Below are 10,973 nucleotides of genomic sequence, written 5' to 3'. Positions count from 1 at the left end.
ATTTTAAATATAATGACAAAAAAAGCTTTAAAGTATGAAAAACAATATGCTATGCTAATACAAATTGTAAGAAAGCTGTAATAACTATATTAATATCAAACAAAGTAGATTTAAAAGGGAATGAAAATTATTTCATAATTTAAAAGTGTCAATTCATTGACATAAAACAATTCTAGATTGCACCTGAGAGCTTCAAAATAGATGAAGCAAAAACTGACAAAACTGCTAAGAGCAATAGACAAATTCCCATTTACAGTGAGAGATTTCAGTAACCCTCTCTCAATAACTTATAAAAAGGAGGCAGAAAAATCAGTAAGATTACACACCTGTATACACTTATACAGTTAAATGACCTCATAAGCCAATTGACCTCACTGAAATTTATATGGAAAATAAGTCTCGATAATTGAAAAATATTCAAGTAGTACAATTGAATTAAATTAGTAATCAATAACAGGAAGACTTTGGGGAAAATTACTAAACATTTGGAAATTAAATGACATAATTTAAAATAACCTAGGAGAGGGACATCTGGGTGACTCAGTTGCTTAAGTGGCCAACTTCAGCTCAGGTCATGATCTTGTGGTTCATGAGTTTGAGCCCTGCGTCAGGCTCTGTGCTGACAGCTCAGAGCCTGGAGCCTGCTTCAGATTCTGTGTCTCCGTCTCTCTATGCTCCTCCCCTGCCCATGCTCTGTCTCTCTCTCTCAAAAATAAAATAAAATAAAAAACTAATAAGATAAAAATAAAATAAAATAACCCATGAGTAAAAGAAGAGACAAATAAGAAATTAGAACTTTTTTAAATTTAATGAAAATAAAAACATATAGCAGAATCTGTGGGATGCCATTAAAGCAGCATTTGGGGGGAAATTTGCAATACTAAATGCCTGTGTTAGAAAAGAAGAAGAAATTTCAAATTAATGGCCTCAGATCTTACTTAAAGGAACTCAAGGGCACCTGAGTGGCTCAGTATGTTAAGCATCAGACTCTTGATTTAGGCTCTGGTCATGATCTCACAGTTTGTGAGATCAAGCCTCCCATGAACGCAGAGCTTGCCTGGGGTTTCTCTCTCTCTCTCTCTCTCTCTCTCTCTCTCTCTGCCCCTTCCTTGCTCTCTCTTTCTCTCTCAAAATAAATAAATGAACATTTTAAAAAATTTAAAAAAACAAGCTCAAAAGAAGAGCAAATTAAACACAAATAATCAGAGCAAAGGAAATGGTAAAGATTATAAATAAAATTAATGAAATAGAAAAGAGAATTTCAATGTAGAAAATGAATACAATTTTTATCTTCTTTGAACAGGTAAATAAGATCAGGAAACTTCTGTTCAGATAGATCAGAGCAAAAAGAAAGAAGATACAAATTACCAATACGCAAATAAGAGAAGTGATGCCATTACATATTCCAAAGATAGTAAAAAGATAAGGAGACCACGGGGCAGTACTAAGATAATATTAGGCATGGTGAGAGATTGGTAATCAACAATTTTATGACAATAAATTAAACAACTTAGATTAAGTGTACAAATCATTGAAAGACACAAACTAAAAAACTTCACTTTAGAAGAAATAAATGGGGTGTCTGGGTGCCTCAGTCTGTTGGATGTCAGACTTCAGCTCAGGTCATGATCTTGCGGCTCATCAGTTCAAGTCCCAATGTCAGGCTCTGTGCTGACAGCTTAGAGCCTGGAGTCTGCTTCAGATTCTGTCTCTGTCTCTCTCTGCCCCTCCCCTGCTTGCACTCACACACACACACACTCTCTCTCAAATATAAATAAACGTTTAAAAAAATTTAAAAGAAGAAATCAATAATACAAATAGCTCTATATTTATCATAGGCTTTCAATTTGTAGTTTATAAACTTCTCACAAAATAAACTCCAAGCCCAGCTGATTTCACTGGCAAATTCTACCAAAAAAATTAAGGAAGAATACCAATTCTACACAAAGTTCCTCAGAAAAGTTGCATGACCAAAGACCTTATAAGAAGAGAAAGTTAGCATTGTCTCTTATGAATATAAATGCAAAAATTCTTAATGATATTTTTAAATATAATCCAACCATTGATAGAAGCCTAACACATTATACCAAGTAGATTTTCTATTTCCAGGAATGCAAATTTGGTTTGCCACTAGAAATCAATCAGTGCAACTCACTATAGTGACAGATTGCAAGAATATAAAACATATGGTCACTCAAGAGACTGAGGAAAAAGCATTTGGAAAATTCATCATTAATTCTTGATAAAAACTTTCAACAAACCAGGAAGAGAAGGGAACTTCTTCATCTCAATAAAGGACATATATTAAAAAACGTATAGCTAACATTATTCTTAAAGTGGAAGATTAAATATTTCCCACCAAGATTAGAAACAAGGCAAAGGTATCTGCTCTAGTCACTTATGGTAAACATTTTCCTAGAGATTATAGTATTTGCAATGGGCAAGAAAAATAAATAAAAGGCATGCAAGTTGGAAAGTGAGAAGTAGACTTTTTATTTGGCATCTAAACAAAGTGAATAGAAGTATTGAATGAGTTTAGTATAGTTAGTTTGGTGAAGTTAGAATGATATAGGTTCAATTATACAAAATCAATTGTATTTTAATATGTTAACAACAAACATTCAGGAATTAAAATTTTGAAAACACCATTTACAATATCATCAAGAAATGTGAAATACTTAGGACTAAATATGACAGAAGATGTGTAGGATATATGTATGAAAATACAGAGCATTGTTGACAGAAATTAAGACCCAAATAAATAGATAAACCACATTCATGGATTATGGGCGAGAAGATTTAATTTTTCCCTTACTCTATCTGTACATTCAACACAATTTCAAATGGAAATATAGTAGGATATTTAAAAAAAATTTTTTTAATGTTTATTTCTGACAGAGAGAGAGAAAGAGAGAAGAAGAAGAAGAAGAGCATGAGTGGGGGAGGGGAAGAGAGAGAGAGGGAGACACAGAATCCCAAGAAGGCTCCAGTCTCCAAGCTATCAGCACAGAGCCCAATGCGGGGCTCGAACTCACGGACCGCGAGATCATGACCTGAGCTGAAGTCGGGTGCTCAACTGACTGAGCCACCCAGGCACCCCAGGATACTTTTGATAGAAATTAAATAAACCATTTCTAAAACTCATATGGAAATGCAGAAGACTTTGAATTGCCAAAACAATTCTGAAAAAGAACATTGCTAGAGGGCTAATAATACTATCTGACTTCAAGGCTTATTATACACTATAGTCACCAAAACAGTGTGATAGCGGCATTAATATATACCAATAGATTAATGGAGCAGAATAGACAGCCCAGAAATAGACCTATACATATACGATCAATTGTTTTTTGACAAAGTTTCAAAGACACCTTTGCCTTTCCACAATTCAGTGGAATGTGGGCAGTGTTTTCAACTATTGGTCTTTGAATAATTGGAGAGCCACATGTAAAAAAAAGTCCCCAAAGCAAAAAACTCACTTTAGTCTATTCTCTGCACCCAGTAGAAGAATTAACTCAAAGCTAAAAACACTTTGTTGAATATGGTCCCCTAAGAGGTGTGGCAGACTGTCACTATTGCATTTCATTTATTCTCACATTTTTTTTCATTTTTAAAAACATCTTTGAAATTCATTTTGTGATTAAATTGGTGACAACTTATAGTTCCTGTCAGGTGGCAGTCCCCACACAGTTGTGATGTCCTGCATGTGTGTGAATTTGATCACAGTTACAATGGTCTATTACAATTCAGGCGATAGATTTCTTAACATAAGAAATGTAACTTGACTTTGACCATATTTAGAATTGGCCATCTATATTTCATTTTGAATTTTATTTTTGCCAAATTATTCTGAGCTAACTTTGGTGAATAAGATTGGGCATCCATCCGGGGAATTGTTTTAGGTCAAGAGTGATATAACTATAAAGAGAGAGTATTTCTTGTGTGGTTTAGCAACTGTCTCTAACACCAGTTCCAAAAAAGTGTTCCTAGCATATTTTGTGCAGTACAAGACTTACCTGAATCTGTATTCAGAACTTCATGAAGAGAAAGATAGCATTTCTTTACATGTAAACATAATGATATGTATACAAAAAAGCTTATTACTTTGTAATCTTGCTTCAAGTAGTAATTATGTAATTACTAATTTTATCCAACCAAATAAAAATGAGTGACTACTCTGTAGGGTCATCCTAGGAACCATAGGGAAGACGATACTAATCAGTAATAATATCAGTCATGGATGAAGCAATATTTTGTATTTAAAGAATATCGTTTTCAAGTATTTAGAGACATTTGTTATCTCATTTAATCACTACAAAAACCCTGTGAAAAATGCATTATTATTCTCAATTTCTAAAGGAGTTAATGCAGAAGTTAGATAATGTTCCCAGCATCACTCAGTACTTAGTTAAGACGAGAACTAAGTAGTGAACTTCAGCGTGACTTGTGAAACTCAGATCTGAAGTTTCACAGATCTGAGTGAAGGGATAAGTGTTGTAGAATAGGTCATGGTTTCAGAAGGAGATCACATCTGGAAGGAGTTAAAAGAGGACATTTCACGAAGCTAAATTTTTTAATTTTCTGTTTATTTTAGAGAGGGAGAGAGAGAGCATGCAGGCAGGGCAGAGGGGCAGAGGGAGAGAGAGAGAGAATCTCAAGCAAGCAGGCTCCACACTCAGTGCAGAGCCTGAGGCAGGGCTCATCCCATGACCCTGGGATCGTGACCTGAGCAGAAACCAAGAGTTGGATGCTCAATCAACTGAGCCACCCACGCACGTCTCATGAAATTAAAATTTTAATTGAATCTAGGGACACCTGGGTGGCTCAGCGGTTGGGCATCCGACTTCAGCTCAGGTCATGATCTCACAGTTTGTGGGATGGAGCCCCAGGTCGGGCTCTGTGTTGACAGCTCAGAACCTGGAGCCTGCATCAGATTCTGGGTCTCCCTCTCTCTCTCTCTGCCCCTCCCCCACTTGCGCTCTGTCTCTCAAAGACAATGAATAAACGTTAATTTTTTTTTAAATGTTAATTGAATCTTGAATTATTTCAATAGGTATATCCAGAAGGAAGAAACAAGGTAGTGAGAAGGGAATTATAGGAGAAGAGGCACAGAGGTCATCAAATTAGGGCACGCTTGTAGAAATTACATTTAACTCATTGATTTTATAGCATGGGTCTTTGCCTCGAAAGGAAGGTAAGGACTCCATCTTCTAGTGTCTAAACACAAAGGGAAGAGCCCTTTGTCTATTTTATTAGGTTTGAGTAGAAGAAAGGTGTGGACTCCAACAGCTAAGTTTTGTTTAAGAAGCTTAACATGGCAGTTGAATATAGTCTGGATTAAAGCAATAAGTCAGGAAGAAATATTAAGAGGCTGAGCTATGATAATGGCTTTGAAAATGGAACCACAGGGATATTACAGGCAGATAGTGTATTTGTATGAGTAATCAGTGTGCTACCAGAGATATTTTTTTTTTTTTTTTTTTTGCGAGGGAGAGAGAGAGAGAGAGGTGGAGGGAGGAGGTATGGGACACTTACTGGATGACTGTTATTCCTTATGAATTCTTAAAGTTAAATTCTCATAAGAAATAATTGTTTTTTCTCTTGTATCCAGAAAAAGGTACCCTGTTGAAATAGTAATCTAGTGTCTTAAAGAGTATGCAGCTGTAAAGAGATAACACATTATTCTTGGGTTATCTCTCTACCATCTATTTACTATCTATCTATCTATCTAGACTGTCATCATCTATCATCTACCTTTAGTTTATTGGTTAGAGGCTGAACTTGGTGCTAGACAGATTTTTTTTTTTCATCTCTGAAATTTCTAACATATGTCCTTGTGCAAAATTCCCTTACTGTGTTTAGCCTAAATTTTCTCGTATGTAAAATGGGGACATTAATGGTGCCTTCCAAATGAGGTTATCATGATTAAGTGAAATAACACATGCATCATATTTATCATACTCTTTTGTCATAGCACTAAAAATAAATGAGCATGCAAATACGTGCATAGTTAAAAATGTAAAAATACATTTACAGATGGGCCATTGATTCTACTGACTGTGTTTATTTCTTTTGGGGACTAATTACACTAGTGACCAAGGCAGATTGTTGAAAATATTATCCCGTGGGGAGAGTTAATGTTTCATGCCTTGTCAATCCTTTTCCATTTCCTTTGGTGGTTCAAGCTAAAGCACTGCCAGTTCCCTAGGACCTCCCCAGGATTCTCCCTCTGGCACTATCTTTCAATTGTTCTTGGTATCAAGAGACCTTCCTAATCTATCCCTTTCATCAATAGAATCAGGTTTTATTCTTGGACATCTTTCTCAAGTACTTAATAAGATAACTTTATGTATGTATACATGGATTATGACTGCTTAGTGAGTTACTCTTTCCAGATAATGGATTTTTATTTAACCGAATTTAGTAGTTGAAGATGATGGTTTTCTCAAATTTGGGTCTGCATCAGTATCATGTGAGGTCAATAAAGCACAGCTCGTTGAACCCCAGTCCCATCAACTCTGCTGAGTAGGGCTGGAGAGAGACCTAGGGATGTGTATTTCTAATAAACTCCTAGGGGGTTCTGATGCTGTTGTATGGAGACCACACACTGAGAACCTCTGCTTTGAGCTAAACAGATACTATTATAAAGAGTTTCTAGAATCGCAATTAGGTTACTAGGGGAGGCATTTGGTGGTAAGAGAGACTTTGAGTAGTACTTCTAGAGAATAGTTGGAGATACCCTGACAGTCAAGTGACTTCTGCTGTTAACAGCAAAGATTTTTGTGTGCCTTTATTTATTTATTTTAGCTCCCTGGTGTCTGATGAAGATTCAGCTGTCAGAAAAATATATTTTATATTGGAAAACTTGGAAAAATTTTTTTTGCCATAGTTAGTCCTGAGGTTTCTTTGCGCCACAGAAATTTCTCTGTGTATATACCACACTGGCTTCTCCAATTTGCATGCATTAGCAATCTAGTGCCTATTTCTAAACACATTTTATTTAGATTTATATTTGTTTTCTAAAATGTAAAAAATCTGAAAAAAAAAATCCCTGCCTTCTTGAGTCCCCTCAGTGGTCCCTGTGTTGCCATTAGAATGGAAAGGATGAAAGATAAATTTGGAATTTGTATCACTGCATAAGAGAGCTACTGACATGGGAGCTCCTGGGTGGCTCTGTCAGTTAAGCATTTGACTTCAGCCCAAGCCATGATCTCGTGGTTCATGAACTTAAGCCCCACGTCAGGCTCTCTGCTATTGGCACATAGTCTGCTTCAGATCCTCTATAACCTCTTTCTGCCTCCCTCTGGTGCTCTCTGTCTCTCTCAAAAATATTAAAAAAAACACACACACATTAAAAAAGAAGAGAGCTACTGACCTGAATCCCCAACCTTAGGGCTTGTTGTTTTTGGAGTCCATAGTGAATACAGGTGAAATGAAAGGGAAATGCGCCCAGTGTTACAGCGTTGCCTTAATACTCTGAATTGTTCAGATGATTGTTTCTTTGTAATTGTCCACATAATAACTCCAATTTTCTACTTTATTTTGCTTACATAAGCCTGGCTGAAATCCAACGACTGAATTCTTTAGGACAATTATCAGGAGTGTCTTGTAACAGTTGGCAATTGCATGGAAATTCATGTTTCAAAAAGAATAATTATATGCACAGGTATTGAACAATATGTATTCTGAAGTACTCATTTGAAGCCATTATAAACGATTGGCCAAATTACACTGAACTTTCCTACTCTGAATGCTCTGTTCCAATCCAGTCCAATGCTGAGTTCCAACCCAACTCAACCTTAGCTTCAAAGCCTCCTTTTGATCTCTCAATGCCCGCCGAAAATAGTTCATCTACAGATATCTGTCACACTAGCACATGCTTTCATCTCCTCTTTCTGTGTGCCCCGTCTCCTCCCCACAGCAAACTCCTATGTCTCACCAATTCTCCTTCCGAAACACTTCCTTGTCTCTGTGAAATTTCATTCATGTATTTGATGCTGTGACATTCTTTCTTGGCACACATCTGTATCTTGCTGCAATTCATCATTTGAAAATGAGCTTGACTGGCCTCGATTTAGCTTTAGATTTTCTTCAGTGTTTGAATTTAATTTCCTGTCGGTCGTCTCACCTGTCTGAAACGTCGTAGATATGTTCAAAATAAATTATTTAAAAGAGATGGCTGTTAGATTTAGGTGTACATACTCACCTCTTTCATCCTTCCCTGCTTTTGTTTTCTCTAAATCCAATCTGTTTATATTGGCACACTTTATTACACTTAAGTCCCATCTGTGCTTCTCTTTTGTGCATCTCTTCCTACATGTAAGAAACTGATTGTAGATATTAACAACAGAGATGAAAATACTACTTTTCTTCTTTTTCTTCCACGTTGCAGTTTCTTTAAGCATTAGGTCCTTTTGCAAAGGGAATGATGGTCTTATTAGCTCTTTGTGGAAATGGCCTCAAATCCTTTAAGGAAGACAAAGCTGGAAGATGTGCTGTTCTCCTGGAAATATCACCACCATTAGGGATCCGTAGTTAATAATGTCAAACATACAGGTGGTTTTGAGATACCTTGAATCTTATGAACTTGTTCCTCTTCTTTCCATACCTTTCATACCTTGTGGATTTATATGAGCAAATGCTGAAAATTCATAGTGAATTATAAAAATAAAGATTTTACAATGATTTTAAAGTAAAAGAAAAACCTTGCCTTGAGTTGACTGGTTAGGGTATAGGAAATGTGATGACCATAAGGAGAGGCAAAAGGATTTTGTTGAAAGGATTTGAGTGGAAGCATTCTGTGTTGAAGGGGGAGTAGGGAGAATGCATATCTATCATAGGTTTTAGTTCTCTGGCCAGTCCTCATGGTTTTTATGTCCTCTGAAGACAATTTGTAGAAGAATCTGAAAAAGGGATTTGCACGTAAAAATCTCTGTGTGATGAATGAATTAATGGTTGACATAGCTCAGATTGCCGGACCCACAGCTGGTGCTGCTGCATCCATGGTCTAGGACTATTTAGGGTCACAGGCTTTCATCATGGGGACAAAGCCAAAATAAATAAATGCTAGAGCCTTATGGCAGGTAGTAACATTGGAGAGCTGTTGGCTTTGGATGACATGGTTCTCCAGGAGTTCATGCCTCGTATAGGTGGAGTAGATTTGTGTTAGCAACACACAGAGCTGTGGTACTGAAGGCAAGACCTGATATTGAAAGTTGTAGACTGCTTGTAAAATCATGATGGGGACTCTACCAATGTGGAAACGTCTTTCCTAGGGACAAATCATGCATTGGGAGTCTAAAGTGTGGGAGAAAGTTTAGTTCTGGACTTTGACTCACCTCTTTGGGACTATCAGCTTACTAGATTGGAAAATGGATAAATAGTGTTCTCTTCTTCTGGAAATGTCATGTGTCCACTTGGGAGAGGAATGAAGGCTTATAGACAGCAAGGTTTGCCCAGTCCCATCTGGCTGGTCTTTGCCACACCCTGAGTAGGAGTAGCCTCAACACATGCTCTTCTTCATAAGTGGCGAAACATTCTAGCTCTCTGGACACCCCGAGAGGGGCAGAACAAAACTGAGCCTATCAAGTGAGTCCACCAGTGGAGCAAGTCCACAGTGTATGCTGTCTACTTCTTCAGAACCTCGTTCTCGTGTGATTGTATATGGAACCTCTTACTGAAACTTTCCCTTGCAACTTAAAACTTAAACACTGTTTTAGGCATCATTTATCTTAAGAGTCTACCATGGTTGGAAATGTGAAAAGTCCATGGAATAAAAATGAAAACAAAAGAAGATCAAAGTGATTTAAAAATAAAAAAAAGAAAAACAAAAATCTCCATGTGAGACTTTGGCACCTGAGGGGTGGTGAGTGAGGTACCTCAAGCACCAGTGTAAGCGGAAGACAAAAACCTCAGTAATCAAGATACATAATATTTTAAATCTATAAGGGACAAATACAAAATTTTAAATAAAAACTGGATCAATATTATTGATTTTTCTTTTTGCCTCAATCTCCAATATTGCACTGCTCTTAGGAATTATTGTGTCAAAATGCAGTGTAAATCAATTTGCATATTTATTTGTGGGTGTTGGGTGGGGTAAAGAATTCTACTTTAAGCTTCACCTCAGTGGAGAATTGACATAATAGGACTATGGAATCCATCAACTGGAAACAACTCTCTTGGAGGAAGCAAAACCATTAGTTTGGGTGGAATATTTCCATCTTTTGGGCGGCAGACAGCACCATCAAAGATACTGAAGATGAAGATAAGACAAATTATCAGCCTGACAACAATTGTTCAGGACAATGAGCTGGAACATTTTGAAACTTCTAGAAACATCCACAGAAAAAGTTGGGTCGCCCTGTGTATTCTCAAGTAGAAAGAGGGTAAGGAAGAGATACATGTACTGCTTTTATTTCCTTCGGGTAAATACTCAACACTAAATGATCTTAGAATCAAAAGAGGGTTTAGAGAACAGAGAGAATGGGAAAGTCAAATAAGCCTTCATCACCAACCTTTAGGGAGAAATGAGCATGTTAGCATCGTTGAGTATTTTAAGCGATGATTCCCCCCACCTCGTGCATGTCTTGACAACATTCTATTTCATATTATGCATTCTTTTGAGCACTTTTTCTTAGATAATTTAGAAAGCTAAACAACCTTTTGGAATTGAATAAAAAAACAGGGCTATTTTTTAGAACAATCCTAGAAAAGCTAGCGAGATAATTGAAGGTATAATATTAATATTAATAGTGAAAAATAATCACATATAGTAGTCATGCTTTTGTTATTTCTGGACACAAAACATCAAGTTGCTATTGTTATAGCAACACATATTTGAAATAACAGTTATTGTTCACTTAGAAAACTAGAAAGTTATTTATTAAAATAGCATGATATGCAATATTCTTCAAATTTAGGTGAATAGTATATGCATATTTAGCAACATTGTCAGATTGACCTTGTGGGAT

The sequence above is a fragment of the Puma concolor genome, chromosome B2 (genome assembly GCF_028749965.1).
Source record: "Puma concolor isolate L17-30 chromosome B2, mPumCon1.1.hap2, whole genome shotgun sequence".
NCBI classification, from domain to species: Eukaryota; Metazoa; Chordata; class Mammalia; order Carnivora; family Felidae; genus Puma; species Puma concolor.
This window is presented reverse-complemented; position numbering follows the sequence as displayed.